We start from the raw sequence: 15334 nt of genomic DNA, 5'->3' as shown, positions 1-15334 counted from the left end.
CCTTCTTCGTGATTGTGATTGTGTTTACGTTCCTCTGTGTTAAGATGGTCTTCTTCCGTGCTGTAACCATTCGATGATTCTATTCTATGATTCTATGTGTTTGCATAGTCTCTCTCTCAAGCTATGGTATTTGAAACCGTGACATTGGATTTCCTCACCATCATACCAAATAAAACCTTTATCCCACAAGGTAACCAGGAGCACTCATCTTTAAATGAATACAGAAGTCACATTACTGAACACAGCTCGTAAAAAGCAATTGTCATGAAGGTCTGGAATTCTACTTAACCAAGTACAGCCTTGATAAATTGGTGTCATCCATTTCAATGTAACTATATGAAGCTAATGCAAAACCCGGGCTGCAAACAATATCTTTTTGTCATAAGGTCACACCTGTGTGGGCTCTAGAATGGTAATGTCCTTCACCCTCACACTGCACACATGAGGGAGAAGGAAACAAAGGGTTACGCTGACAGAGTTAGATGAGAAAGGATAGGAGGAGGCTCGAGTGGAGCATAAACACTGGCATGGACTGGTTGGGCTGAATGGCCTGTTTCTGTGCTGTCCAAGTCAGCATGGATTTATGAAAGGGAAATCATTCTTGACGAATCTTCTGGAATTTTTTGAGGATGTAACTAGCAGAGTGGACAAGGGAGAACCAGTGGATGTGGTGTATTTGGACTTTCAAAAGGCTTTTGACAAGGTTCCGCACAAGAGATTGGCGTGCAAAATCAGAGCGCACAGTATTGGGGGTAATGTACTGACGTGGATAGAGAACTGGTTGGCAGACAGGAAGCAGTGAGTCGGGATAAATGGGTCCTTTTCAGAATGGCAGGCAGTGACTAGTGGATGCCGCAGGGCTCAGTGCTGGGACCCCAGCTCTTTACAATATACATTAACGATTTAGATGAAGGAATTGAGTGTAATATCTTCAAGTTTGCAGATGACACTAAACTGGATGGCGGTGTGAGTTGTGAGGAGGACACTAAGAGGCTGCAGGGTGATTTAGACAGGTTAGGTGAGTGGGCAAATGCATGGCAGATGCAGTATAATGTGGATAAATGTGAGGTTATCCACTTTGGGGGCAAAAACACAAAGACAGAATATTATCTGAATGGCGGCAGATTAGGAAAAGGGGAGGTGCAACGAGACCTGGGTGCCATGGGTCATCAGTCATTGAAAGTAGGCATGCAGGTACAGCAGGCGGTGAAGAAGGCAAATGGTATGTTGACCTTCATAGCTAGGGGATTTGAGTATAGGAGCAGGGAGATCTTACTGCAGTTGTACAGGGCCTTAGTGAGGCTATTGAGAGAGTGCAGCGAAGGTTCACCAGACTGATTCCCGGGATGGCTGGACTGACATATGAGGAAGGACTGGATCAACTGGGCCTTTATTCACTGGAGTTTAGAAGGATGAGAGGGGTTCTCATAGAAACGTATAAGATTTTGACGGGACTGGACGGGTTAGATGCGGGAAGAATGTTCCCAATGTTGGGGAAGTCCAGAACCAGGGGACCTAGTCTTAGGATAAGGGGTAGGCCATTTAGGACTGAGATGAGGAGAAACTTCTTCACTCAGGGAGTTGTTAACCTGTGGAATTCCCTGCTGCAGAGAGTTGTTGATGCCAGTTCATTGGATATATTCAAGAGGGAGTTAGATATGGCTCTTACGGCTAAGGGGATCAAGGGGTATGGAGAGAAAGCAGGAAAGGGGTACTGAGAGAATGATCAGCCATGATCTTATTGAATGGTGGTGCAGGCTCGAAGGGCTGAATGTCCTACTCCTGCACCTATTTTCTATGTTTCTATGTATATCCTATGTAATCCTTTGTAAAGTACCATAAGTATTATGACAAGATGCTGAATTCTGCATCATATTATATTTATTGATGTTTTGGTATTAGCTTCTCCTTTCTGAGTCAATTGAGCCCATTAAAAAATAGATGATTTGGTAATTATCACATTGCTGTTCGTGGGAGCAAATTGGCTGCTGCTTTCCTACATTACAAGTGACTACACTTCAAAAAGGACTTCATTGGCTGTAAAGTGCTTTGGGATGTCCTGAGGTTGTGAAAGGGGCTGTGTAAATCGGTCTTTCATTTTAACTTGAACCAAAAGATCCTGTCAGCTAGAGTCAATTTTCCCTTCCCATCAATCAAGCAGAAAGAGGAACTTCTTCTTCGCCTCATGCAGGGAACTGTTCCTGTTTCGCCTGTTCAGAGGTCCCTTCCCCAGAGTTCAGCTGGCAAACACCGTGTGTAGCCGAAGCATGCGGAGCACAGAGTGCCACATTCAATCCCCGGTCTGGGCTGACCACCGATTTCAGCATGTTCTCTGTACTCGGAGCTTGCAGTCCTGATCTACACTGATGAAGAGTCACTTGGCCAAAGAATGGAGGGGGGCCGGGCGTGGGGGTGGCAGCCCCTGCGGAACTGTACCCTAGCAAGCAGCAGCAACTTCGGAAGAGGGGGTCGGGATCTCCGTTGCAACAAGTTGTCCAGATGGCAGGAATGGGTTGAGGCAAAAATAACAGGAGAAAACACAAACTCAATTAAATAAACGAGAGCATCCACATCTTACAGCACAGGAGGAGGCCATTCAGCCCATCGTGCCTCTTTGTAGGAGCTATCCAATCAGTCCCACTCCCCTGCTCTTTCCCTATAGCCCTGCAATTTTCCCCTTCAAGTACTTATCCAATTCCCTTTTGAAAGTTACTATTGAGCTTGATTCCACCACCCTTTCAGGCCGTGCGTTCCAGGTTATATCAACTCACTGCATTAAAAGAATTCTCATCTCTCCTCTGGTGCTATTGCCAATGATCTTGGTTGCCAATGTCCTCTGGTTACATAGAAACAGAGAAACATAGAAAATAGGTGCAGGAGTAGGCCATTCGGCCCTTTGAGCCTACACCACCATTCAATAAGGTTATGGCTGATCATTCACCTCAGTACCCCTTTCCTGCTTTCTCTCCATACCCCTTGATCCCCTTTAGCTATAAGGGCCATATCTAACTCCCTCTTGAATATATCCAATGAACTGGCATCAACAACTCTCTGCGGCAGGGAATTCCACAGGTTAGCAACTCTGAGTGAAGAAGTTTCTCCTCATCTCAGTCCTAAATGGCCTACCCCTTATCCAAAGACTATGTCCCCTGGTTCTGGACTTCTCCAACATCGGGAACATTCTTCCTGCATCTAACCTGTCCAGTCCCGTCAGAATCTTATACGTTTCCATGAGATCCCCTATGAGATTACCGCACCTCCTGCCAGAGTAGTGGAAACACTTTCTCCTTATTTACTCTTATCAAAACACCTCATAATTTTGAACACCTCTATTAAATCTGCCCTCAACCTGCATAAAATACTCCCTCGGTCTGAGAGTTTAGTGCAAGTAGCTCATTACAAATAGAATATAGAATTAAAAAAATGTTGGAGGATATATTTTTTAAGTAAATATAAATCAGAATGCAATTCATTTTCTGGTTTTAATGCAACCAAAAATAAATCGCCTCAAATTGACTTTGTTCTCTACCTGTTTGATCAGCTGCGATGCTCGAAGTTGGATCAGATTCTGCTGCCGGTCTCTGGAATAAGATGAAAATTGCTCCGCCTTGCGACCACTTGCGGCGGACCATTGCAGGAGGGGAGTCTGAGTGACAGCTGTCAGCGGAGCCCGGATCCCCAGGGAGCGGCGCCTGTCAATCAAACCCCGGATCCCCGGGCTCTCACGCTCCGAGACCACATTCCCAAACGTTCGATGCAACGTGACAGCTCGCCTTGCGAGGGTTTAAATGGTATACTCCAATCCAATTGGTCGCTCCTCGCATGGGGCCCCGCCCATCAGCGGGCGACGTTGTATTTTGATTGGGTAGACTGCTCCAGCGAGGAGACGATTGGCGGTTTACATGCGTTGTGTGTTACCATGTATGAAGTGTTGCTGATCGCTGAGGGAATTCAGTTTGCACTTGACTCTGTTATTGCATGCGCGCCAAAGCATTGACATTTGCAGTTACATGCACTCGAAACATTCACATTTGCAATTCCATACGTACACAACCTCCTTGCAGTCTCTTAGAACCGATTAATATTATTACAAAAGCAAAATACTGCGGATGCTGGAATCTGAAATTAAATCAGAAAATGCTGGAAATCTCAGCAGGTCAGGCAGCGTTTGTGGAGTGAAAAACAGCGTTTCAGGTCAATGACCCTTCGTCAGAACAGATTAATATTATGTTTAACTTGATATATTACATAGAATATACAGCACAGAAACAGGCCATTCGGCTCAACTAGTCTGTGCTAATGTTTATACTCCACTCGACAATACTATGTCTAATAATACATTAAAAATATGTCATTATAACACATGACATGTTAAATGTAGTCATTACATGGTCAAAAAAGCTGTAACGCTTTACTGATTTCTGGGCAATTTGATCTAATCAAAAGCACTTTTAATCCTTCTGTTTCCGAGCATCACTCCAAAAATGATCTTCAAGCTCCAGCTGAGTATGCCACCTCTGACCTCGCTGCTTGACCTGTACTGAATCCACAGCTTACCCTAAAACTCAGTCAGCAATGCCAAAGGATATCCATTCAGTTTCACAATGTGCAAGTTTTGTGAATTGAATAGTTAAGGTTAGTATTAGTATTAGGCAGTCCCTCATATCGAGGATGACCTGCTTCCACACCAAAAAGGGATGAGTTCACAGATGTTTCAATAAGGGACCTGACATTTTAGGTCCCGAACTACATATGAAGGGTGGAAGATGCCTGTGCGTGGATTATTTTAATGTGGGGTGGCCGTTGCACACCAGCCACCACACGGGCTTGACAGAGCTAGGTCTTGGTCCAGTGGCAAGGGTTAACCAAGATGACTGGAGACCTGCTCTGCTGCATGGACCTAGTGTGCACATATGCTTCTACTATCCATAGATCGCAGTGTGGGCTGGCCCGTGCTGCCCCTGGGTCCTCGCCACTCCTGGGCCCCGATCACGGCGCTCCTGGGCCCCGATCTCTCACCGCTCCTCCGCCCCGGTCAAAAATGGAGCAGTCAGTAACAGGACATCAATTAGTCTCCTCTTAGCTCGAAGAGGTGAGCATATCTTAACTTTGGCAGGTGCCTGATACATACTGAGGTTCCTATTCCCATAGGAAGCTGGGACAACAGACCTAATGATGCCACTGAGATATGTGAATGCTTGACTCAGAAGCACGCCGATCATAGATGGTCCTACTTTCAGTGGTGATGTTAATACGTATTCTTTTTCCCTCAATCTGTTTCAGCGAATACACTGACGCGAACACCTTCTTGCCTTTTCTGTAAAAGACCTTTATTGAAGATTCTCCGGCCAGGACTTGTCAAGACAAAGGAACACTCTCAATCAGAGCCTGTTTATCTTCCTCTGGACAAGCCCCTTTACAGCGCAAAACAATAACAGTTATACATTTTCAAAACAGAACACATTTGATTAGCACTTGGTCTGTCCAATCCCTTTCTGCCTCCCCCCCCCCCGAGTACGTCCAATGGCAGGCAAGAAAGTCTCCCAATTAGGGCTGTTGTCAGGGTCAGGTTAGTTATAGCTTCGCTACACTGTACTCCCTTATCAGTAAAGAACCCAATTAGTTTCCCTTCCTCCTTATCAGTAAAAGCCATTACTTTTCTCCTCCTATCTAGGATTGCTTTCTTTCTTTGTGCCGCCTTGCATCTTTCTCATGACCCGTGTTTAACCTCAACCTCAACTCTTGGTAACCCCTTTTTATTCTGTCAATTCTGCAGTTGTCTGCATCTTGACATTTCTTTAGCTATTTTCCCATGATTCCCTATCTCCATCCTTTTGCCACACTCTCGATCCATCTACCACATTCGCAACACTTCTTTACACATTCTCATTACCTCCTTTTATCATTCCATGATAACCCTGCTGACTATTCCAGGAGTGTCGCATTCAGCCATTCGCACTCTCTTTCCTGATCCTCCTTGTTGTCTGTGAGTTCGCCTCAAGCCTCTTCGCAAGGTCTTATCAATTTCTGTTTAGGTTCTCACATCGTATCCTGTCGGAATATTATTGAATTGATAACTTCTGGAGCCTTGGTACAAGGCCGAAGAGAGGCCTTTTACCTCCTTATGGGCCAGTGCAGGAACCAGCACTTTAACCCTTGACCCGCTGGTACCCCTAATGCCAAATTTCTCTTACAATTCCCCCATTTTGGCCCTTGGCTATACGCCAAGCTGGCCATATTTCCCAATAACTATCTCCCTGTAGGCAAGTTCCAGATAGGTTTGTTCACCTGGGTAGCCATCTCCCAAGCTTCGGGACCTCCTGAAACCTTCCCACAGAGTTATATAAGGTAAGTCCTTCCTGTAGGACTGCTTAAATTTTCATCCCTTATGGCCTTAATCATAGTGATTTATCGTTTGGCCTGTTTAATTCGTGCACGTTAATCCCATCATGACCATCAGAACCAGACCCTGTATTACTACAAGTACATGTGATATTATTCTTATCCATGGATGAATTTGAATATTACGTCCAATGTCCCACAGCTTTGAGTACCAGGGCTGATCAGCCAGCATTGCGTTAGTGTCTCTCTCTAAGTTGTCTATTTCTTCCATCAGCCAGACATACTGTCGTCTTTGATTCTGGATTCCTTGCACCAAACGTAATTGTTCCTCATTTAGTTCCGGTATCTGTTTGCCTTGCGGTTCCCATACCGCCTCTTCGTACCCTTCTCGGAGGGTATCCGTGATTGTTCCGTGGATGATTTCCGTTGTCTCGGGATATATGTGGTATCCATTTACATCTATTTTTCCCATGGGCCTGAAACACAAGTTAGGGTTGGTGATGACACAGGGGGTGACTCCTCCCCTGGTCTTAATCGTCGGGTTGGCTGCTCCTGTGCTCCATTCCCTTGTGGAGCAGCGATTGTTTTGGAATCGTGTTTGAGAGGAGTGATACTCAGCATGCATCCATTTGCTTGGTGGAATCTGCAATCATCATTCGTCATTCGTGGCGTACCTCGACATAAAACCACTTGGTTAATTTTATAGCAGTCAGTTATGTCAATGCCTTTGGTACTATTGTTAATTTTAACCACCCGTCTGGCAGGCTGATGGTAACGTAACCGAGTTTGGTTTCTCACTTCACCAATATTATCGATCTGATATAAGGGGTTCCCTTTGTTACATCATACTGTGGTATGGACAACATAAATCTGATCATATTCACCCGCCCAGTAATACATCTGAATTTCAGCACCCATGCGTGACTATTCCTTCGTACCTCGCATGTGTTATTCATTTTTTTTTATCTAGAGTCTAATTGTTAAGTATGCTGTTCGGAATCTAATCTGGTATGTCTCCATTCTGGAGTTGCTCCAAATTATGTTGTACCTCACTTAATATCCAGGCCCCATACCCGGAGCAAACTATCTCAGCCTGTAATCGTTTACTTATATCTTTCCCCATTGCGTGGATCAATTTTATTGTCTTGGCATGTTTCTGTAATGTATGGGCCACCTGTAACAGTTCCCCTTCCGCGCCATCTCCCCACCGCGCATGTAGGGCTTGGTTATACAAGTTCCTCCCCACTAAACCACTCAAGACTACGCCATTAAGTTGTTAACCCGGTCATATATTGCATACAGGCCTATGGAATTCATCGTCGTAACCCGTGCCGCATAACCCGTGCCTAGTGTTTCCAGTATTCCCCTTTTTGTTTGACCTTGCCCTGTTCCATTTCTGACATTAAATCTCAGGGTAGTGGGTTCCGGGCCTTCAAGGATCCGTTGTGTCAGGTTCTGGTATAGACTTATAGTTTCATTCCCACAGAAGCTAGGAAAAATGATATCCATTAGGTTTAGGATAAGTAGTCGCTGACGCACCCCAAATTATATCCTTTCTTTAGATTCTTTTATTACTAGCCCCCCTTTTTAGGTTGTATTCCTTCTTGTTTGCGCTGCGCATGATCAATACCGGCTTCTCCGTGTTGTTACCGTGTCACGCTTCAGGACATACACCTTATATTCCAGAGACCTCCCTTGGTCTTTATTTTATCCCACTGGCCAGTTTTCCTAAACATCCTGGGTTCCCACCCTCATTTTGCTCCGTTCTGTTCCCACCCTTCTGTTTCTTGCGGGTGGATTTGGCGGCTTGTTTGCAGCTTCGTCCGTCCAGGCATGAGCTTCTAGAACTGGAATTCCGTCCAGTTGGATTTCTGCACCCTTCCCATTTTGGTCCTATGAACTTGCTCCTGTCCTCGGAATCTACTGGCGCCCATGGCATTGGCAGCCTGCTGCATTATAATCTTACTTAATATACTATACATAGCCATGCGTTAAAATAAGTTCTGTCCTTGTTCCAGTCCTTGGCTGCTGGGATGCATATTTCGGCAGTCAAATTAAACAAAGCTAGTTCATGTAGTTGTCTTTCCTGCGTGTGCTATATCTCTCGTAGTCCATCTGTATTATCCAGTGCCTGCGTGGGCCTCAAGGTTCCCAGTATCCTGAGTCTCCAGAATCGAAGTAGCCGTGCGGTCCCATCTCGGTGAGTGTTTTATCTGCAAATTTTAAACAGATAGCCTGGTCGTCACCAGGTGTTAGGTTCTGGTCTACTCATCTTTTATCCATGCATGTTGCGGTCACTCTGTGAAATCGGAGGTAAGGTTAGGTTGGGTTTGTAGACTACACTTACCCACCGTGGGGTACATTGGCTTTATTGCCATAGGTGATGGTGCTATGGCTGCGCACTGCACTATCCGTCTGGCCCCATTTAAAAAAAAATCTCTTCCAGCTTATTTATCTTAACTTTTAACTCTTGAATTTGTTTTGTTTGAGTATCTTTCTTTTATTTGTATCAGGCGAGTATTATTACATAGGCTAGTACTGTTTTTATTTTTATTCTGACTATCGCACCATTTCCTCTGTTAGGTGAATCTTTTTTATTCTATTAAGAAATCCAAATTAATAATGTCCAGTATAAAACAGCTGTCAATGGAAAGGGTTAACTCCTTTACAGGTTTGTAAGAAAGCCTGATGTAATTACGTGACTTCACGTAATCATCCGAAAAATTCTTTTTTTTCCAAGTCTTTGTGCCTTCAAAACTTGCTTAGAAATTAGGAATCCGTTAAAACAGCAGAAATCATTAGTAAAGCCGTCATAATAAAAGTCTTCTCATCAGGAAAGACAGCATTTTAGAGTAAACTCCAATGTTTTCTTAACTTCTAATTGCCAAAGATTTTTTTTTGATTGATTTAAAACGAGACCACACATTTTTAATAGCTATTTTGTTTACTGAAATCCAATTTTCACATACGCTGTGTACATTCTAACATTTCGTTTTATTTTATCACTGGGCAAATGTTGTGTTTTATTTCTCTCTCAGCACAAAATCTAAACATCCGTGCCAGTTCCATTTTCTATAAGAATTTTAAAATTTAGTAAGATTCTCTAATTCCCAGTTCTTTCTGTGCTGAGTTTGCATAGCTTAGATCTTTTCTCCTTGTTATTTTCAAAACCGTCCTGCTTGTTTAGACTGTTCGGGACTTTTCTTGATAAACAATGTCCATTTTGGAAATCTTTCAAACTGCAGTGAAACTTTCTCGTAATTTAAAATCATTATCAATGGAGAGTGTCTTTTACTACTTCAAATTCTTTTTTTTTTCAATTAAACCAGTATCTTTTTCACAGCCGATATCAACTAGTATTTAGTAAGTTATGTCTTTTTCCATCGCAAACACCCCTTTTATTTTAGCACCTAATTAGTACGTTACGTCTTTTTTCCAGATCACCTTTCTTCAAATTAGGTTTTGTATTTTACACGGAGGGCTCGTGTCTCTGTAAATTTGTTAATTTAAAATCATTTGTTTACTTTCAAAGTGGCGTCTTCATCTTTTTCTTGTGAAGGTATTTCTAGATTGTTTCCAAACCTTTTAGTTTTATTTCCTCCTTTTTTTCTTTAAGAGATCAGATTCAATGTAATAATTTTTTTTTTAGTTTGAATCCACCTCAGTATTTTGCTGTGCCTTCTCTTAATATCTCAAAATCCCAATTCAAATGTTGTAATTTCAATCTTTATTTAAAACTCTTTTTTTTTGAGCTAGAAGCTTTTTTTCAAAAGGCATTCTTTATCTCATTCCGAGACTAAATTTATGTCTTTCAACCCAATGTAATCAATCCTTTGTGCATTTCCTAGCTCCGTAACTTATCATCTGAATAAATCCACACCTGCGTTTCTAACTTAAAATGTCTTAAAACTTCCCACATACAGGACAACACTACAAAGGGTTGAAAAAACTTTCACTCTGTTTGGAGAAGTGAGTGGAGCTAAAATAAACAAACAGCTGCTCCACTCTTCCAAACAGGCTTTTAAAAACATGAAAACATAAAAATTCATTCTGCAGTCAAAAAATCACACAAGGACTCTCACTCAACGACAGACATTCACAAAAGTCTCTCTTCATTCAACAAAGCTTATTAATTAATTTTTTTCTTTGGCCGGCTCTATTTTTGGATCCATGATTGCCCATTCCCGCGTCACCCCGCGGTAAAGAAATATTTTATCCGTACACAATTCCTCCGTCGCTCCGCGATTTAGTTTTACACCATTTCCCATTTCTTCCGTGTCGCCCCGCGGTGTTCCTATTCGCGTCGCCCCGCGATAGTCTATTACCTTTTCCCTCCGCGTCGCCGCGCGATAGTCTATTTCCTTTTCACTCCGCGTCACCCCGCGGTTTTCCTATTCGCGTCACCGCGCGATAGTCTATTTAAGTCCAATCAGCACCTAGACGGAATAAGTGATATACAAAGTCGACGTCATACCTGACTTGGACACTTATTTCCTAAGTTAAAAGATATTCGCCAGATTGACCTGGATATCGTTCAGACGCTACCTGAGAACCAGCGAGTGGCCAAACTTTCCTCAGACTTTTGGAACTGAAGGAAACTGAAGTGGTATTTAAAAAGTACTCACTCCTGTGGCCATTTTCCTCCCATCTCGTCCGAGGCTAGTTCGGCTCTTAATTCACAAGCTTTCGGCAGTCGTCCGTTGAGATCCCACTTCTGACACCAAATGTTAATACGGATTCTTTTACCCTCAATTTGTTTCAGCGAATACACTGACGCGAACACCTTCTTGCCTTTTCTGTAAAAGACCTTTATTGAAGATTCTCCGGCCGGGACTTGTCAAGACAAAGGAACACTCTCAATCAGAGCCTGTTTACCTTCCTCTGGACAAGCCCCTTTACAGCATGAAACAACAACAGTTATACATTTTCAAAACAGAACACATTTGATTAACACTTGGTCTGTCCCGAGTACGTCCAATGGCAGGCAAGAAAGTCTCCCAATTAGGGCTGGTGTCAGGGTCAGGTTAGTTATAGCTTCGCTACACTGTCTTCCCTTATCAGTAAAGAACCCAATTAGTTTCCCTTCCTCCTTATCAGTAAAAGCCATTACTTTTCTCCTATCTAGGATTGCTTTCTTTCTTTGTGTCGCCTTACATCTTTCTCATGACCCGTGTTTAACCTCAACCTCAACTCTTGGTAACCCCAACTCTTGGTAACCCCTTTTTTTTCTGTCGATTCTGCAGTTGTCTGCATCTTGATATTTCTTTAGCTATTTTCCCATGATTCTCTATCTCCATCCTTTTGCCACATTCTCTATCCATCTACCACATTCGCAACCCTTCTTTACACATTCTCAGTGAAAGAATGCATTCGAGATTATACTGGAGGCCACAGCTCTGGTTCAGTAGATGAATGCACTCACTGGCCCCTATGTACTGGGAACGCTGCAATTGGCTTCAGCAGCCTCATTATCATCATAGGCAGTCCCTCAGAATCGAGGAAGACTTGCTTCCACTCTTAGCATAAGTTCTTCGGTGGCTGTACAGTCCAATATGAGAAGCACAGTCTCCGTCACAGGTGGGACAGACAGTAGCTGGAGGAAAGGGTGTGCGGGAGCCTGGTTTGCCGCACGCTCCTTCCGTTGCCTGCGCTTGATTTCTGTATGCTCTCGGCGACGATACTCGAGCTCAGCGCCCTCCCGGATGTACTTCCTCCACTTAGGACACTCTTTGGCCAGGGACTCCCAAGTGTCAGTGGGGATGTTGCACTTTATCAGGTAGGCTTTGAGGGTGTCCTTGTAACGTTGGCAGACAGGAAACAGATAGTCGGGATAAACAGGCCCTTTTCAGAATGGCAGGCAATGACTAGTGGGGTGCCGCAGGGCTCAGTGCTGGGACCCCAGCTCTTTACAATGTACATCAATGATTTGGATGAAGGAATTGAGTGTAATATCTCCAAGTTTGCAGATGACACTAAACTGGGTGGCGGTGTGAGCTCTGAGGGGGACGCTAAGAGGCTGCAGGGTGACTTGGACAGGTTAGGTGAGTGGCCAAATGCATGGCAGATGCAGTATAATGTGAGGTTATCCACTTTGGGGATAAAATCACAAAGACAGAGTATTATCTGAATGGTGGCAGATTAGGAAAAGGGGAGGTGCAACGAGACCTGGGTATCATGGTTCATCAGTCATTGAAAGTTGGCATACAGGTACAGCAGGCAATAAAGGAGGCAAATGGTTGACCTTCATAGCTAGGGGATTTGCATATAGAAGCAGGGAGGTCTTACTGCAGTTGTACAGGGCCTTGGTGAGGTCTCACCTGGAATATTGTGTTCAGTTTTGGTCTCCAAATCTGAGGAAGGACATTCTTGCTATTAAGGGAGTGCAGCGAAGGTTCACCAGACTGATTCCAGTGATGGCTAGACTGACAGATGAGGAGAGACTGGATGAACTGGGCCTTTATACATTGGAGTTTAGAAGGATGAGAGGGAATCTCATAAAAACATACAAGATTCTGACGGGACAGGACAGGTTAGATGCAGTTAGATTGTTCCTGATGTTGGGGAAGTCCAGAACCAAGGGACAGTCTTAGGATAAGGGGTAGGCCATTTAGGACTGAGATGAGGAGAAACTTCTTCACTCAGAGTTGTTAACCTGTGGAATTCCCTGCCGCAGAGTTGTTGATGCCAGTTCATGGGATATATTCAAGAAGGAGTTAGATATGGCCCTTATGGCTAAGGGGAGCAAGGGGTATGGAGAGAAAGCAGGAAAGGGGTACTGAGGGAATGATCAGCCATGATCCTATTGAATGGTGGCGCAGGCTCAAAAGGGCGAATGGCCTACTCCTGCACCTATTTTCCATGTTTATATATTTCCTTTGCCCACCTTTGGCTTGCTTGCCGTGGACAAGTTCCAAGTAGAGCGCTTGCTTTGGGAGTCTTGTGTCTGCTATGCCCAGCGGAGCTGATCAAGTGTGGTCAGTGCTTCAATGCTGGGGATGTTGGCCTGGATGAGGATGCTAATTTATGTGCGTGTCATCCCAGGGGATTTGTAGGATCTTGCAGCTCAGCAGCCTCAGATTCAATAGGGGCAAGCGTTCTCAATTGCTTTCAGGCTCAGCTTTGGTGGCCAGCATAAGCAACTATTGAATGCTGACTGGCTGGTAACATGAACACATTTTCAGGTGTTGGTGCATTCTCAGAAAAAAAAAAGAGGGAAGGAAAAACTCAGGAAAAGTGGCAAACACAAATTAGGCTTTTGAGTAATATTGCTATGTTCAACTCTCTTAGCTGGCCATTTGATCAAAACTAGTATGAAAGTGTGTGTAAATTACACATGGGTCAAATATTTTGTTAAACTTCTCAGCTGCCAAACTCCAATAAAAGTCTATTTCTGCCTTCCAGCTGGTCAATCTATCCTTCCCAGTCACCAGAAGTGGAGGCAGTATCAGAACTGGGCTTTGTTCCCCCCATGGCATAATCCTGCCATCGGTTACCTCTTCCAGTCCCCAAACATCCCCTGTAATGTGTTATTGAGAGTGGTCCCTTTAACTGGCTGCGCAGACCACTCAAACTTTCATGCGTGGTTATTCCTATTGAAAAGCCGGTGAGCGGGACCTCTGTACTGCCGGTAACTGCCTATAACCCTATAATGAGCTCTGCACTCCAACTCTGGCCACTTGTCTATCCCCCAATTCCTTTGCCCCCATGGCCTTCAGCCATCTAGATCCAAAGCTACATTCCTTAAACAACTTTGCCTCGCCCCTGCTTTAAATTGTGGCTTAAAACCTGCTCCCTTGACCAAGTGTTCCAATAGCATCTTGAGATATACTACGTTAAAGGACAGTTTTTGTTGCTTTAGTTTCAGGTTCTTTTATAAAGTACACCTTGTAGTAACCAGGTAAGCACAGGTGTCTAGCAGATTTGCAAGAACCATTGTTCCAGAGCTTTGATTCATCCAATTCCTGCATCCGAATTGCTGGGCTTCTCACCACATTGCAATATTTGAGGCAGAAGCACTTCAAGCTTGTTGCTCTTATTTTAAAGCCAACAATATGGGATTGACAATTTAAAGAAAGGAAGAATTGTATTTATATAGCATCAATCACACCCTCATGGAAGTACAGCAATGCAAGATACTAATTGTAAAGTCAAAATGTTGAATGCTCTTCCCACAATGAGTGGTGAAAGCAGTTAGTCTTTGTGTCTCCAGACAAGTTTGTCAACATTTTGGCTTTAGTATGCTTGGAAGGTGATTTTGGACATATGGTTCCCCAAAACACTCCATCAGTTGATAGAAATGTTTATGCATCCATCCACAACAGGACAGAAGGGGTAATTGGGTCAATGGAAGGGTTGAAAAGGTAGACAGGAGGAGTGTATAGGAGCCTGAAGCTGGGTCTGTTATATACACAAGGTCATAGGTTCAAGTCCCACTGCAGGCACCCAAGCACAAAATCTAGGCTGACGCCCCAGTACTGAAATGAGGGAGTGCTGCACTGTCAGAAGTGCCATCTTTCAGGTAAGATGCAAAATATCCCACGGCACTATTCAAAGAACAGCAGGGCCATTCTCCTGCAGTGTCTGAGCCAATATTTAACTCTCAACCGACATCAGTAAAAAGATTATCCAGTCATTATAACATTGCTGTTTGTGGGAGCTTTGTGTGCAAACTGGCTGCTATGTTTCCTACAACAGACATGGATATATTGCCCATCTCTAGTTGCCCACAAGGTGGTGGTGGGCCTTCATGGACAAACTCCTTGGCTTCCAATTTAAAATTCTAATCCTGGTCATTAAAACCCTTCACTATTTCTCCCTCCAATCTTTCACCCCCCCGTCCCCACTACCAGAACACACCATTCCTCCGACTTGAGTCTTGTGTACCCCTCCCTTCTGTTGTCTCACCACTGGCAGACATACTTTAAACCCCATAACTTGGGCTCTCTTCCTAAATCCATCCACCTGAAAACCCACCCTTGGCCAAACTTGGTGA

This window comes from Pristiophorus japonicus, chromosome 18, assembly GCF_044704955.1.
Source record: "Pristiophorus japonicus isolate sPriJap1 chromosome 18, sPriJap1.hap1, whole genome shotgun sequence".
Taxonomy (NCBI): Eukaryota; Metazoa; Chordata; class Chondrichthyes; family Pristiophoridae; genus Pristiophorus; species Pristiophorus japonicus.
This window is presented reverse-complemented; position numbering follows the sequence as displayed.